We start from the raw sequence: 16,167 nt of genomic DNA on the forward strand, positions 1-16,167 counted from the left end.
TAATTTTATAGATCTAAGACATCTGTATATGAATTCATGGCATCTGGCAATGTTTGAGACATACAGAATCCAGGGCTGCAGTTTCAGTTTCTCCAAGTATGCCTATGATAGTCAAGATACTATCACTTACTCTGAAAGCAACAAAATTCCTCTCCCCACAAAATGAACAAGAAGACTGTAAACTCCACAGAAATAACTATATAAGATATATGCAAAATGTAAAATGTATTGGGGAAGACAGATCACTACCAATAGTATGTTTTATGCAAATTTAGTTCATTTCTTTATATCAAGACCATCTTTTATATTAAGAGAGGTTCTAATATATCATTTTTTACATTAGAAAATGTAAGAAGAGACTTCTTGGTACTCATTAGCTGAACAAACTGCCATTGGACACGTGTTATGTGCTAGTCATGCTACTGGACTATAGACCTAAAGGAGGGAAGGTTCTTTCAAGAGAGGTGAGATGTACATGAACAAGTAACCTAATGAAGTAGTTGCAGGTATCACTTCCTTTGAAGAATTAACTATTTTGTGTAGTTTGATGAGGTGGTCAATCTAGGTCTCACCTCCCCATTACCCTCACAATCTGAAGAGGGCATGATTCAGAGGGCTTCACATATGCCAGTTTGGGACTTTCTCACCAAATCATGAAGGACAGATTTCTGTCCTACAGGGACTTCTAAGGGTTAAAGATGACACTCAAAATGCCATTTTGTACATCATCTTCCCCAAAATAATGACCAGAGACAAGATATACTGAAGGAGTGAAGAAAGGAGGGAGAGAGAAGGGGAGAGAAACAGTGAAAGATAAACTGACATAACTGGAGCTTTGTATCAAGTATGCTTCTAGCCTCGTTTAAATAATTGATTTCCAATTTAATGAGAAACTATTTTTTGGCATATATATGAATATGGGGTGTTACAAGTGTCATTCCTAAACATATAAAATTATTTCAGGTAAGGAGACATAGAAATAAGAATTCTTAGTAATGCTGTAGTAATGAAACTAGTAAATCTATACCTATAATCTTTTAGGTCTTTGGTTACCTAAGGTAAAACTTTGAACAAGTAGTAAAATATTATTCAAAAACAGTGTGGTATCATCTAGTAAAATTGAAGTGCTATGTATAGACATTCTGTGAATCAGCAATTCAACTTTTAGGAAAAGATGTACATACACACTGGGATATACTTAAAAAAAAATCCTAGCAGTATTGTTTGTAATGAATTTAAGCTAAAAACAACAGCTATCTATAAAGATTAAAATAACTACACAATGGAATACTTCACATAAAAAATGAACAGACTATAATTATACCTAAGAACATTGTGCAATCTTATCATCATGTTGAGTGACAGAAATTAGATACAAGAAATGATAACATATGAGTCCACTTATTTACAGTTTTAAAAAGCAAACACAAAAGACATAATTTATAATTAGTAGAATAGTAAAGAAAAGCAAGGAAATTATATCAGAAAAGCTAGGGTAGAGTTACTTCAAAAAGGATTTAAACAGTTAGAAATCAGAAATTAATACTTAGAAGACTTCAATGTGTTAATAATATTTTAACTTTGAATTAGGCATTAGGTTCATAAAGTTATGTTTTACACATGCTTGGGGACTTTTCTTTTTGCCTGTGTGTTATATTTGACAGCAAAAATATATAAGACAAATAATACCTGTGACCCATGGATTTAGCTTTTGGTTACATGAAAGATTCAATTTAAAAAATCTATTATGGTAATTTACTGCAGATAATTGACTACAGTGAAAAATCATATCTTCTCTCATTGGATCTCTCTATTAGTCTCTTTGAATTTAAGCTGTTATATATGATTAAGACAACACTACCACCTAGAGAAATAGGTAATTTCATCAAAGATATATGTCAAAAAGTTACAGTAAACTTAATATTTGGTGGGGAAAAAATCAGATAATACATCCTTTACAAAAAAGCAACAAGACAGTGATACTTATTGTCATCACAACTGTTTAAGAGAGAGTGTATATATTTGTTAACCCATTAAGGAAGGCAAATCAATTGAAAGATAGAAAGAATGAAAGAGAGAGATAAAATTGACATTACTGGTAGATAATGTGAACATATACTTAGACAAGTCAACAGTTAAGTTCAGAACATTGTTTTCATTTTCTTGTTGGATAATTAAATGAACCTTCAAAGACAAATAGGATTTCTTTTTCAAAAACCATTATCTAAAGTGAGTATATAATTTCAATAGTAATACAAATGATAAGGTTTCATGACAAAGAGACCCTGATATTTCAAAAAAATTCCTTTTATCAAATAAAAAGCATAAAAGATCTGATGATAAAAGAGAATAAACATATTGTGCTCTTATTTGACATTACTAAATAATTAACATCATATTACCCTACAATTTAATAGATAAACAGTGTAATCAAAACCAAAATTTCATCTGGATGATTTTTATGCTCCAGTACAATCATTCCAAAATTTGCACAGAAGAACAAAGAAAAACAAACCGTTGACACTTCTTTGAAAAAGTGGAGCAAAGAATAGGTATTTCCTTTTTTAAAAGATAAAAGTCATAATAACAAAATAAGCATGACTTTAGTGCTAGAACAATCAAAAAAATTAAATTAGTGAATTTATGAAGATATTTTTCAATATCTGGAAAAATCAATACTTGCAATCTGGCATCAAAAAATGACTGATAGGTTATAAATGGAATTTTTCAGTACATAAAATTGAGAAAACTGATAACAATACTAAAAAAAATGGATCACCATGGAAAATGTTATATATAGTAATAACACAAATAACATAATAACTAAGTAAGTACAATCAGGCTCTTTTCCAAGTGCTGTTTTATATACTTAATTTTCATAATCCTATGAATGCTTCAATAATCCTATTATTGTGATAATCCTATTATCATTGTTTTTGTAGCTAAAAACAGATATACAGGGCTTAGGTTATCCAAATTCACTCAGTAGAGAATTGCTAAGATTGTAAATTCAAGTAGAGTGGGTTAAAGTACTCATGGCCATACTTACTATACTACAAAAGTAAAACCATGAATGTGAGTAAAACTTTATGACATACATAAGAAGACTTTCTTAAACTCTCCAAAACACAAACAATAAGTCAACAAACACTGGATGGTGTAAGTTCACAACAAGTTTGAATATCAAGTACCATTTGCTAACTCACAGTAAAATAGCAACCCGAATAAATGAGAATCAATTCTGAAAGAGAACCCCTGCCTTCCAAAAAAATGTAACTTGCAATCAACAAAATGGTGCATAAATTCATATAGTTGGAAAAAAAGAAATTTAAATTCTGTCATCATTTTTTACTTATCATACTGACAAAAATTAGAAAGCAGAAGCATGCCAAGTATTGTCAGTAATACAAGGGCCATGAGCCCTTATTTAATTCCAGTAGATATTATAGATTGAGACAGCTATTTTAGAGAACAATCCAGAAGTAGAAAATTTAGAATACACATAATCTATGACTCCACAAAGCTACTCACATACAAATGTTTCATACACATGGCTATTCATCAGTAAATTATGTTAGTGAAGAGCTAGAGGTTATGTAGATAAACATGATAGTTTTATATTGTAGAATAGTATAAATGAAGTAAAAGCAATGGACAATATACATAAAACAGATGAAATTTTAAATTAACACTGAACAAAATAATAAGAAATATAAGGACTTACTGTTTATTTTACAAAACTATGTACTAATAAAATCACTTCAGAGTGACTGTTTATAACTTTAGAGAAAGATATGAGAGTAGAGTGGAGATGTGTGTGTATAATATCAACAAATGCTGATAGTATGCTATTTTATTGAGAAATCTAACAAAGTCATCCCTCTGCAGCTGAGCTTCATGTGAACAGAATAAAAAATAGAGTAACAATATCAACATCTACCTATAATTTATGGAGATTACGTTCAAAGGCAAGAGCTATATATTAAGCTATTAATTCTAATATTACCTTTCAAACTGCTATTTTGAAAAATGCTATAACAGATTTAACATAGGATGTCATGAGAGCATAGTAAGGCACAAGAAAAACTCAGTATATGTCAGAAAATACTAGATAATAATGTCTGAGATATACAAAATTGGAGTTGAAATTGGGCAGTCAATCAGAGTAATAAAACTTCAGATTCACCATGTGGCATGTTTAAATGGAAATTTTAGATTCATGTATAATCCATCTATTAACAACTTAATATATGTTAAGAAGTAATTAAAGCATGTGTGTTCTTGCTCATTCACTAGGCAAGTTGTCTAAAATTCTTGGTATGACTTATGTATTAAATAAGAGAGTTTAAGCATCTAACCCATATATCCACAGACCACTATGTCAGCCCTTTATTGTGGAGCTGAATATAGCATCTTTTCAAAATAGCGAGTTCTATATAATCTGTTTCAAGATGAATTCAGGCTTGTGAGAAAATTCTGGAAAATGAAGGAAACAATTACGTTAACATTTGAAATGACAGGTCATTTAAATATTATTTAAGGAAAAAATAAAATAAAAATGATTATGTAATCCAATCATTTATGAATTCTATAAAGTAAAGAAAAAAGGAACATAGAAGTAGCAAATAAAAATTGATATAAGATCTCACAGGGTCCTCTCTGGTGGCACAACGGGTAAGAACACAGCACTGTAAGCTAGCCACAGCCCCTTCAGTGTGGGTTTGATCTCCCACCCCAGAGGTGATCCACATGGCTCTGCAGACTTCTCCTGACCCAACCCCTGCTCCCCTCAGTCCCTCAGCAGTGTACTTCAATGATCTGACTGTTCTGCTCCCTACTCTGTCTCTGATGAAGCCTCTCACTACCCCACACCTCTGGCCTGTACCTCAGTTCTGTATGAATAAATAAATAAATCCTAAAAAAAACCTTTCACAATTACAATAATGGAATTAAACTCTTTTACAGGTAATAAAATTGACATCATAACAATCTCTAACAGGTAAAATAAAGAAAAAGTCTTAGAGACTCTTACAAATTGAATTTGATGAACAGAAAATCCAGCTTCAACCTAAAATGTTTGTTTTTGACAAAGTAGAACAAAATAAAATTAAAACGAGTAGAAGAAAACTAAATAGTATTGAAGATATCAGTTTTCAATCTTCCCTGGTGTGTATATATACATATGCATATACATATGCATATATATATGCATATATACATGTATTTATTATATATAAGTATATAATATATAAATACTTATATATTATATATTTATATGTATATATACATATGTATATATGCGTATATATGTGTGTATATATATAATATACTATATATATTATATGTATATATATATAATTATCCTAAAAACATTGTTTAAGGAGCAAAATAGGAAGGAAGGATGAAGGAAAGAGAAAGGATTGTAATATGGATTAAAAGGAGGAAGTAGTTGGAAATAAGTATTTCCTGAGGACTAACATCTAATCAATGATCTTGGTATTGACACACACACACACACATAATTTACATCTTACAACAAGCCTTCAAAGTTACAAAATAATTTTTTTATAACTATGGACTTGGAGAACACACAAGTTTGAAACTTCTAATGTGTTTTACAGTCAACTTTGTTTCAAATTTCTCAAGAACATTTAATGAATCAAGATCTGTCTGCATACTGTCTTGGAAAATAAACATATACTATAGATAAGATTTTAATAACATATAACTAAGAAACATCCTTTATCCAATCCATTTTAACGTGTTTTTGGATGATCAACGCTTTTAGAGTTTTTTTTTTCTTCTTCTGTACTAGTAGATGAAATCCAAGCTTCATTATGCTTTAATTTACAGACACACTACTCTTTATTGACTACTCCTGAGCTGAGGGGCAGAATCATTAAAATTGAAAGTTATTTCTTGGACATATGTACACCATGATTCTAATTAAGGATCTAATTAATTTTATTGGAAAAAATAAGTGTTCTATTGTTGTGTGGATTCCTTGGTGTATTCCTTACAAACTTCCACTTTCCCAAGATCAGAGGGATTATTCTCAAAATGGCAGCTGTTGCCATCAATCAGAGAACAGCTGGTTTCCTTCACTGGACTATCTGGATTCACCATGTATATTGCTTTCATTTATTATTCCTTTTTAGCTCATTGTTTCATTTATGCCATGTATAACCACATGATTTATAATCACAGTAGAAGACTAAAGATATAGATAGCTACAGAGTGTGTATATTATGGCATATGCACCAAGGAAGATTTTTGGAGGTCAATCATTAAAGCAACTCCATGGAAAAATGCTGAAGGGAACACATTATTTGTATATAATGATAATCCACTTTACCTTTATAAACTAGTTTAGTCATGAGAAATAGCACAGGGTAAATGGTGATGATGATGACTACTACCAATTACTGAGCTATGATTCTGTTCTATGAAACAAGTGAAATTCTCTCAACTCTGCCTTTTGGGTGAAGAGACTGAGACCTGGAGTGATTAACTACCTTGATGCAAAGCAGGTATTATAATTTAATTTAAAGAAAAATAAATAATGAATTTCTATGAATGTATTACTCCAAAATAAAGTCCTATCTTAAGGGCTTTTAAATGACATGTAAAGTATTCATAATGTTTAGATTATTTTTAAATTAGAAATTAATGTTATATTAATGACAATTTCAGAAGTTTAAATTGTAGTTATGGTAAAAAATATTTAGTTACCTTAATGTATTTAATAAAAATTTATCGAATATGTCACTCTGATATTTTTAAATAGCTTTAAATAAATGGTCAGGGCCTCACATCCTTCTTGAAGAAAAATGGAAAATATACCTCACTCTTTCTGTATCTCTTTATCCTCATCCTCAACCCTAACTGTTCTTTTTGCTCTATTTGGATAATACTCACTGTACTGTTGGGTTTCAGTTCTATGAGAGACAGGATAATCACTGCTATTAGTTTTGAATCTTTCCCTGGTAATTAGTTCAGTGTTTTGCACATAGTAAGTGTTTGAGAAATGTTTGTAGAATAAGTGAGTTAGCTCATGATTGAGCTAGGATCTAATTCATATTTTCAAATATGACTAAGTAATCACCATCAAACACTAAGCTCCATATGCTGTTTGCAATGCCAAGTTAATATGCAAGAGGAACTATTTGAGTGATAATAATTTGGAGTGCATTCTAGCTAATGTTTTCATAAATGAAATGTAAAAGCATGCCTATTAAGATCATGTTCCCACAGCCAAAGAGTCTTGTTCAATCTGGCTATATCAACTAGTTCTTGGACTTAAAACCACTGTGTAACATTACCAGTGTGAACACAAATTTTGTCTAATTTAATCTTGAATGTCTGATCTTCCTTTACCTGTTATGGGAAAGTCTATTCACTAAAAACATTTGATCAACATTGATTGATTATGCATACATCCTATGCATAATCTGGTTTTGATAGCCAAATATGATTTTTCCTAAGAGTAATGGGATGGAGAGTATCACCATCTTTTAACTGGATGTGAATACTGTTGATTTTCTGGAATTTTAAATTAGAGTAGAAACTTGTCTATAAAGGTGAAAGGAAAGGTCTGTCTTTACTATGGAGACAATATTTTTCATTATTTGGAAACCTGATATTTTCCCCCACTCCAATTTGATTTATGTAATTGCCCTCTGTGCATTGCTACCTAACTGGCCACCAGTTTTACAAAAAAGAGGACCCCCAAATGAGCTCACTTTTTTCTTCCTAAATATATTTCCCCTAAGACATATTCTGTTACTTGTAATTTTTTCATTTATAAATGGTCAGTTACTAAATTTCATTAATCCTACACTGGTAGTATTGTAGATGTCTTTTCCTCTTCTGAATTACCTCAGAAATGTAAAAATTCAAACCCCCTTCTCTCAACTGGGTTGGTTGGCTACTCCATGAGCCTCAAATGTCAATCTTTTTAAACCATACTTCAAAGTGATAATCATCAAAGCATAAAGGTATTAGAATAAAAATGGTTGCACAGATTCAATGAAACAGAATTGAGAGCTGAGAAATAAACTCACACATATATGGATTAATTTATTACAAGGTACTAAGATCATAGAATGAGATAAGAAAAATCTCTTCATGATTCTGGGAAAATTGGACAGCTAAATGCAAAATAATTAAAATATATCACTATTTAAATATTAGAATTAAATTAAAATAATTTAAAATTCTTGGCAAAGTTTATGTGACTCTTGCCAGATTGCTTTACAGTACATCTTGGATCACACAACTCCTGAAAAATATACTTTAAAACTTCTGACTTTCCTGGGCCCTCCCTGGTGGCACAGCAGGTTAAAGCACAGCACTGAGAATCTAAAGCCACTTCCGCATGAGTTCGATTCCCGCCTGCCCCGGAGGTGACCACATGGTGTGGCAGACCTCTCCTGACCCGCCCGCTGCTCCCCTCAGCAGTGTACTTCGTAGATCTGCCTGTTCTGCTCCCCACTCTATCCCTGGTAAATCCTCTCACCCTCTGCATCTCTGGCCTGTACCCCAGTTCTGTATGAATAAATAAATAAATCTTAAAAAAAACCAAAAAACAAAAAAAACTTATGACTTTCCTAAAGATCCAACCTGAATAAAACTGGCCACCATGGTATGCTTCTGCCTTGTATTTCCAATATATTTTAAACTAACACTTCTGATACATAAGTTAATTTATGTTCTATTTTAACTAGGCCCTACGCTGTTTACAATAGTAGTTTTAAGTGCCCTTGTAAAACCTATCAATGCTCAATAGTAGTTTTAAGTGCCCTTGTAAAACCTATCAATGCTCTCGAGACAATTCTTTGCCATTTTATCTTGTTCTATAGTCACACTTTCAAACACTTTTATTTTCTTTTCAACGCTTAAGGTTCTCTTTAAACACCATCCCAAGGAATCTCTGTTGTCAAAATTCATAAAACATCTGTATCTATATGATTCTGTTGCAAGGTGAAAAACCCTCAATTGTCTCTTAGGAAGAGAATGGTGTTTAGAAAATATCCTGGTGGATATTGTAATAAAGGAAAAATGAATCAACAAACAGCTATAAAACAGAGACATTCTACAGGGGTGGCCAGGGGAAAAGGATCAAACTGGGGTGGGAAGAGCACAAGGGACAGTAGTTATGACACATGGGTGCACTGGTGGTGGGAAGTCCATGGGGATGACAACAGGGATGAAAAAATATACAAAATGAAGAATGATGTAAAAAAGATATATAATAAAATATTAGAAAACGATTTTGAGAATTGAAAAAAATATATTTTGGTGAACTACTTAGAGAAATAAAGCAAGGCTCCAAGAGCTTGTCTTAGAAAGTTACAGTGAAGTAAGATTTAAACTATTCTATCAAAGTGAAGAGATCTTCAGGGTAAGGGAAGACTATGAAGAGGGAAAAGTGAGGTTCAGGATGCAATGTAACAGGGGTTCTACAGAGAAAGGAAGCATTTAAATTGTTGTTAGCTACACATAATTAATGTTCAAATTTAAGTTGCTTCATTGATTTTATGCACATTTAGGCTTTAGGGTGTTTCATTTTAATAGGGAAAGGACTGGCAGAAGAACATAGATAAGAAAATAATTCTAGTAGATAAGACAAATGGGAGATGAAACTCAGAGGAAGCAGAAACTGGGAGTCCAAAGTAAAGTTAAATTCACAACCCCTTTTAATTAACTTAAATTTTGGCAGAGGGGTATTCTTAAAGTACCTACTTATTGTGTGGAATAGGAGTTTGGGGATGGATTTGCCTAAATTTCAAAAGGGTAGTGTGATTTTAGTCGATGCATGGACAATCTTCTGTTTGCATTGTGGTTATTACAGTGCAGTTCCCTTTCAGTTTAGACTGAAAACACTCACTTTCACAAACTCTCCTTTGTATCTTCTTCAAAGTTGAGCCCAGTAGCTTTTATCTAGTAGACTTTCAATAATTAGCCTCTGAATGAATTAATGAGAAGATATAAGGGGAATTTAAGTACATGAAGCCAGGATGGTTTGGTTGCCTCCATGCAAAACTGAAAAAAGCACATTCATCAGGAGATACTGCCCCATCAGCATTAATTGAAAAATCTGGAGTAAGTTGCTCTGATTCACAGTGAGGACTTTGTGGGTGCTGTATCAGCTGCTGCTAGTCAAACTCCTTCCCAAACTCTACCTTAGCTACTAAATGCTACTTCCATGAAGGGTAGAAAGCTTTCATAGCCATAGGAGGGGGCCCTGCAGAACATTGCTCTAAGTAACAGAGGAGGAATACTTGCCATGTATATTCCTAAGTCATCTGGTAAATGAGGCTGAGAAAGTAATGTTTCTGATAGGGGAAGCAAAAATATGTCTTTACTGTTTGATTTCACTGCTAAAGCTTCCACATAATACCTACCACTTTGCATGGAAGCACACATGTAGTTATTCAGAGTTGACTTTGAATGACATTAATTTGAATCTATTGAGGCTATCTTTTTTTTTTTTTTCATTTTTCTACTGTTTATAGCTGTGTTTACTTTGGATTACAGATTCTTGTGAACTAAAAAATCAACTTTGGCGACAAAGCCAGACATGTAATTCATTTCTTGTTTGTTTCTTTTTAAAGGTTAAAAGCAGTTCAATCACCCATGTACAGGCACACACCAGATAAGACTAAGGTCCTTTAAATTAAAATAAGTCATTTTTCAAAGTTAGTTTTAGGTGACTTTTGCAAGCCTTTACAGTTAATAAAATTGTTCTGAAATATTTAGATGTCCTTTGAAGTATTCCTAAAGGATCAGGGAATAAATCCAGCAGAAAATATTGTCATGACATAAAAATCTATTGGAAAGTACCATTAGGTTTCCAGAAATTTTACTGACATTCTTAAGAACATTAAAATTATGTAAAGAAATTCTCTGTGGGCAACTTGTGAGTTGCATTTTCCTAAACAAAGGGATTTTTTTCCATTAGAGGAAATGGTTCTGGGATTCTATTAAGAAGAGACTGAAAATCATCTTAGGTATGTGTAGCCTTAAATCCCTATCTTGAATTACAGACAATAAAGAAGGCTAATCCCTAAGAAGGTGAATACTGTGCTTATAGCTATTATTCAAAGCAGATCTTTGGGGACTCGTGGTGTAGATTTATGAAACATTCAGGGCAAAGGGTGGATCCAAACAGGAAATAAAAGAGACCATGAACTGATAACATATGTGTATTTGCAGGCCAAAATTCCATTGTGTAGATTTGTATGGAAATAATGGGCATAAAACTGACATTGACATCAACTTCAGTATTATAAGTATGGGCCTCCTAGGACTCAAAGCTGAAAGCTCCCCATAATCTTTGTGCAGCATGTTGAATTACTCATCTCCATCAACTCTTGCTAACAGAATTTCCTATTCTTTTTTATCTTTAAGGGCCAAGTACTTTCAAGACCCTGATTTAAAATGTGGGTGATTTGTCACCTAAATAAGTTTATAAAATGTAAGATATATGTGCCTTCTCAATGAACACATGCTTCTCTACTAGTATATACTAAACTGCTAAGCATAACAGTTTTAGAAATTACTGACTTCCCTGCTTGTCATTAATGAAATAATGATTTTTTTCAAGAAAAGACTTTAATGTGGGCGGTTGTTTATATAATAAATACTAGTAATTTATTAGTGTGCTCTAAATTATTCTAAAGTATATATGTAGATGAACTCATATGATTTAATTCTTAAAATTTCTGAGAAGGTAATATTTAGTAAACTCAAGCATTTATATTCTTCAAGGCAGTTCCATTGATTTAGATTTTAAATATTTTTAGAAAAATTATGGGAATACTTGTAAATCATCTGGTAAACTGGACACCTTTGGTAGGACACCCAAATGACACAACTGTGTGTGGCAATACGGGGTTTATGTTCTCTATAAATGAGGAAGTAGTATCCAATTTAGGAAAAATATATGACCAAAAAGGGAGATAAGAAAAGACATACTAATTATGTTTCTGAAATTTAATTTTTCCCTGTTTACTTAGAGATTTTTTTGAAGAATGAGTGAGTATAACATGACTATAAGATACTATGTAAGAAGGTAATGTGACTATTTGACTCTAAATTTTCTACAAATTTAGAAATAGAATCCTTTGGTTAGAAGGGATAGGTTAACTTGATGAATAATATTAAAAAAATTGTTATTTTCCCCTAATGTTTGAAATTTGCTTTCATATCCACTGACATACCATTGAGTCTTTTAAATCATTTAATCACATGAGAACATAAAGGTAGTTCACTTCTGAAACATTATTAAAAATTAAAATTAAAGTCCAGTAAGAGTGTTTGTAATTCATCATCAAGGATAAATAAAAAAGCAGGTTAACAAGTGAAAATACTGAAATGTCAAAAATGAGAGTGAAAATAGAAATACCTCATAATCAAATTGGAACAGTGAATCTAATTACTTCCCATAGTAAAAGGGAAAGGAGGTTAAAAGTAGAAAATATTACAAAGCACTTATCAAACTGTACATATGATCTGACTTTGTATCGAATGCCATTTAATTGAAATGCATGTATCCCAGTGGCTCATTATAGAAATTATGTGACCTTTCCTTCAATTGAAGTTCTGGATTTGCTCCAAATCCCATGCATTAGCTATTTTTAGGGTATAAACCTTGCAGATTTAAACCATCAGATTCTACTTTCTATAGGTCTCACAAGAGAAGGCCTCTCTGTTCTCCTGCCAAAAATGAACTTTTATTTTAAGCAAATGATTTCCTGGTAATTCAGTCCTAGAATCTTCATTTTAATCATTGGAAATGGGTTCCTTCACATTTGTAGGCTGAATTTCTATGACGATATTTAAGTGTGAATCTATTTTATATTTAAGAGAATGAAAATATTATCTAAAGGAAAAGAAAAAAATATTATCTAAAGGAAAAGAAAAAAAATCAAACTGCCAGAAACAGCCTATTTATCATCAATTTTATAGCTCCTGACAATTTTATAGCTCCTGAAAGATGTTTCTAAAATTATTTTCATCACACCTACCTCATCCATTCCTATATGTTAGTTCATCATTTTCTTCTAGGTTATTGTGTGCTTCAATTATATTACAAATATAACCAAATATTATTTATTTTTTGATTTTTACAATGTTTGCCATTACTTAAATTCAGAGATCTCTTAGTGAATATTCACATGCAAATCACCAGCCCAAAACAGCAAGTGTGTTTTTGGTTCACTGTAACTTCTGGTGAGAATATAACATCTCTAGAAAGGGACACACTCTAGGACTGATGTTCCCAATTGTTGAAGTGGATCACCAGTTAACCTCATTTTTAATGAGTCAAATTGTGCTATATCATACTCTGCGATTTTCTGTGGCCAAAAAATCAACTTGATGTGATATTATTTTCCTAATTTTATTTTTCTTTAGCACTTTAGTCGAATTCATTATTTAATACATTGGTGGGTTTCCATTTCACATATAATATTGTGATTAGTAATAATGAGAATGACCAAAAATAAACCTAATAGACTATACATTGAAAGATACCTTATTCACATAAAGGAATTATTGAGATATTCTTGCCTTAAGAGAGACTGAAAATCATAATGGTGCACTGTGGATGAAATTCCCAATTTGTTATTATTCAGTACATTTTCCTCTTCAAGAGAAGATATTTATATAATTATTTTGTGTTTCAGAAACATGCTATTTGTACTTTTTCATCTCACCTTTTCATCAACCCTATGCATTTTCTATTGCCTATTACTTCTGAAAAAAGAAAAGTTCAAAGAAGCCAGCTCATATAATTAAATGGTATATTGGTATATCTTAGTCTCAAATTAAGATTTGTTTGAATTCACAAACAAATATTTCAAAATTCCAAATGAACCTATTTCAACTCTAAATATATTTTAAGTTAATGGTAAGCAATTTGTATATAACATATTTAGTATATTTGTGTCACAATTATTGGAGCATATCAGATGGAATATATGTATTTGAAAACTTCATTATAAACACTAATACAATACGATAAAGACAAGACAATCCACTAAAAGTAATATCTGATTAAGGTTAGGTGAATAATATATCATTCTAATATTAAATATTTTACAATTTTTATATTACAATTACTCAATTGGTTGTTGAGCTATAAAACATGCCCCATAAAGAAAGCTGAAGAGCAGAAATGAACTATTCCTTTAACAATGAATGTGTGCAATTAATACAGTAATAAGAAGCTACTGATTTGATGATGGTAATGCTTCCTTTCTAGGTGTATCAACCAAAAAACCATTCAGGTTATTTTTAACTTTACACAAATTGATAAAGTACTATACTGATGGAAACTGAAACCTAAATTATGAGCAGTTCAAAAACATACAATAAATTCTTTGGAATGTGAAGACTTCTGGAAGCATAAGCAAGTGAGCAATAGTAAAATTCATCTCCCTTCTGACTTCTCAGGCACATTAAGCTAATTCCAGGAATAAATCTAGTCAATTGGCAAGTTAACCTCTTACTCTTGTCACAGAAGTCATCTGCAGCCTTGAGTCTAACTATTTTCTTTCTCCTTGCTCTTACGTCCTTTCTTTAGTGACTCTGGATTTATGGTGTCACTTGGGGAATTTATCTATAAGAATGTGCTTCTGCAAATCAGATTTAAAGAGCTTAGGTGCAGGAATCATGTATTAAATAATATATCTTTAATTATTTAACATGGATTCTTTTTTCTATTGTGGAGTAACCTTAAGTCACTCATATGATGGTTTTGCATTTTTAACTTATTTAATTAGGTTTTGGACTGAAAGAAATGAGTAGGCTAAAGATTTATATTTTGACCTCCCTGGTGGCACGGCGAGTTAAAGCACAGCAGGTTAAAGCACAGCACTAAGAAGCTAAAGCCACTTCAGCATGAGCTGGTCCCTGCTCCAGAGGTGATCCACATGGAACGGCAGACCTCTCCTGACCCTCCCTGCTGCTCAGTCGGCCCATTCTGCTCCCCATTGTCTCTGGTGAATCCTCTCACTCTGCGCCTGCACCTCTGGCCTGTACCCCAGTTCTGTATGCATAAACAATTTTTTTAAAAAAGATTTATATATTTTATTAATTTCAATTTTAACTGTTTCTATAGGTTCAATTTGGAGAAATTTATGCAATAGACTGATGGAAAATATTTCTCAGTAGAGTGATTTTTCCCTCATTGTTTATCAGAAATGCAAAATTATAAAATGCTGTCATATTTACTTTAAAAAAGTTCAGATTTGGAACTTTTTAATAAAATTAAAAAAAAAAAGTTCAGATTTGGAATATATTTCATTTAGGTTTAAAAAGCAGGTAGTACAGCTATCAAACATATTAAGGTTATATTAAGCAATCTATACATAAGCAAATTATTGATAAATACTATTTTGTGGCTAACTGGATGGCTAGATGTTTCATTCAATAGAAAATTTGTATCTCTTGTCCTCATGTAAATTATAATTTATTTTGAAATGGAACTCTTATACTTACATTTAAAGGTGAGCTATTATGACCACAATAGATTAGTTGGTACTGGTTACCAAGCAAATAGCACTGATAGGTAACATTTATGTAGAATTTATTATGGGTTTTACTCTGTTCTAAACATTAGTTTATTTAAATCAACCAGTCTTGAAACATTTCTAAATATAGCCTGGCTGAGGAATCTGCTCAAATTACACAGGTATTAGATAGTGAAACTGGGATGTATCATCTGCCAGTCTGTTTCCAGAGCCCACATTTTAAACTATGGCTTTTAAAAAAATCTTTAGAAAATAGCTATTAGAGGTTATGCATACTTTGATTAAGATTCCTATTTTCCAGCATTATATAGTATACTTATAACCTGAAGCTTAATGAACTTATTGAATATCTAGCTTAAATAAATGCATAGGTAGAATTTTATTTTCACATGGATCCTGTAGAAGCAAACTCACAAGAGAATATCAGCTGGAAAATAGAACAATTTTTCTATATTAACAAAAGATGCATTTATGCTTTATAATTTGAATCATTTATTTTGCACCGCTGTCTCCACCAAAAAAACTATAATAACTTTTATATAGTGGCAAATTTAAAAGGTAAAGCAATGTTTGAGTATGTTAGTGACATCGTTACAAATTTTACATCATGCAAGGATTAGTCTGCAGT

The 16,167-nt window shown here is 31.8% G+C and overlaps 1 protein-coding gene across 3 annotated transcripts in view; it reads right to left on the reverse strand.

Moving 5' to 3' along the window:
* Positions 1-16,167, reverse strand: part of PTPRD (protein tyrosine phosphatase, receptor type, D) — a 1,952,036-nt gene that overhangs the window by 558,867 nt on the left and 1,377,002 nt on the right. The window lies entirely within an intron of this gene.

Source organism: Condylura cristata, unplaced genomic scaffold (genome assembly GCF_000260355.1).
Source record: "Condylura cristata isolate star-nosed mole 26May11 unplaced genomic scaffold, ConCri1.0 scaffold00006, whole genome shotgun sequence".
NCBI classification, from domain to species: Eukaryota; Metazoa; Chordata; class Mammalia; order Eulipotyphla; family Talpidae; genus Condylura; species Condylura cristata.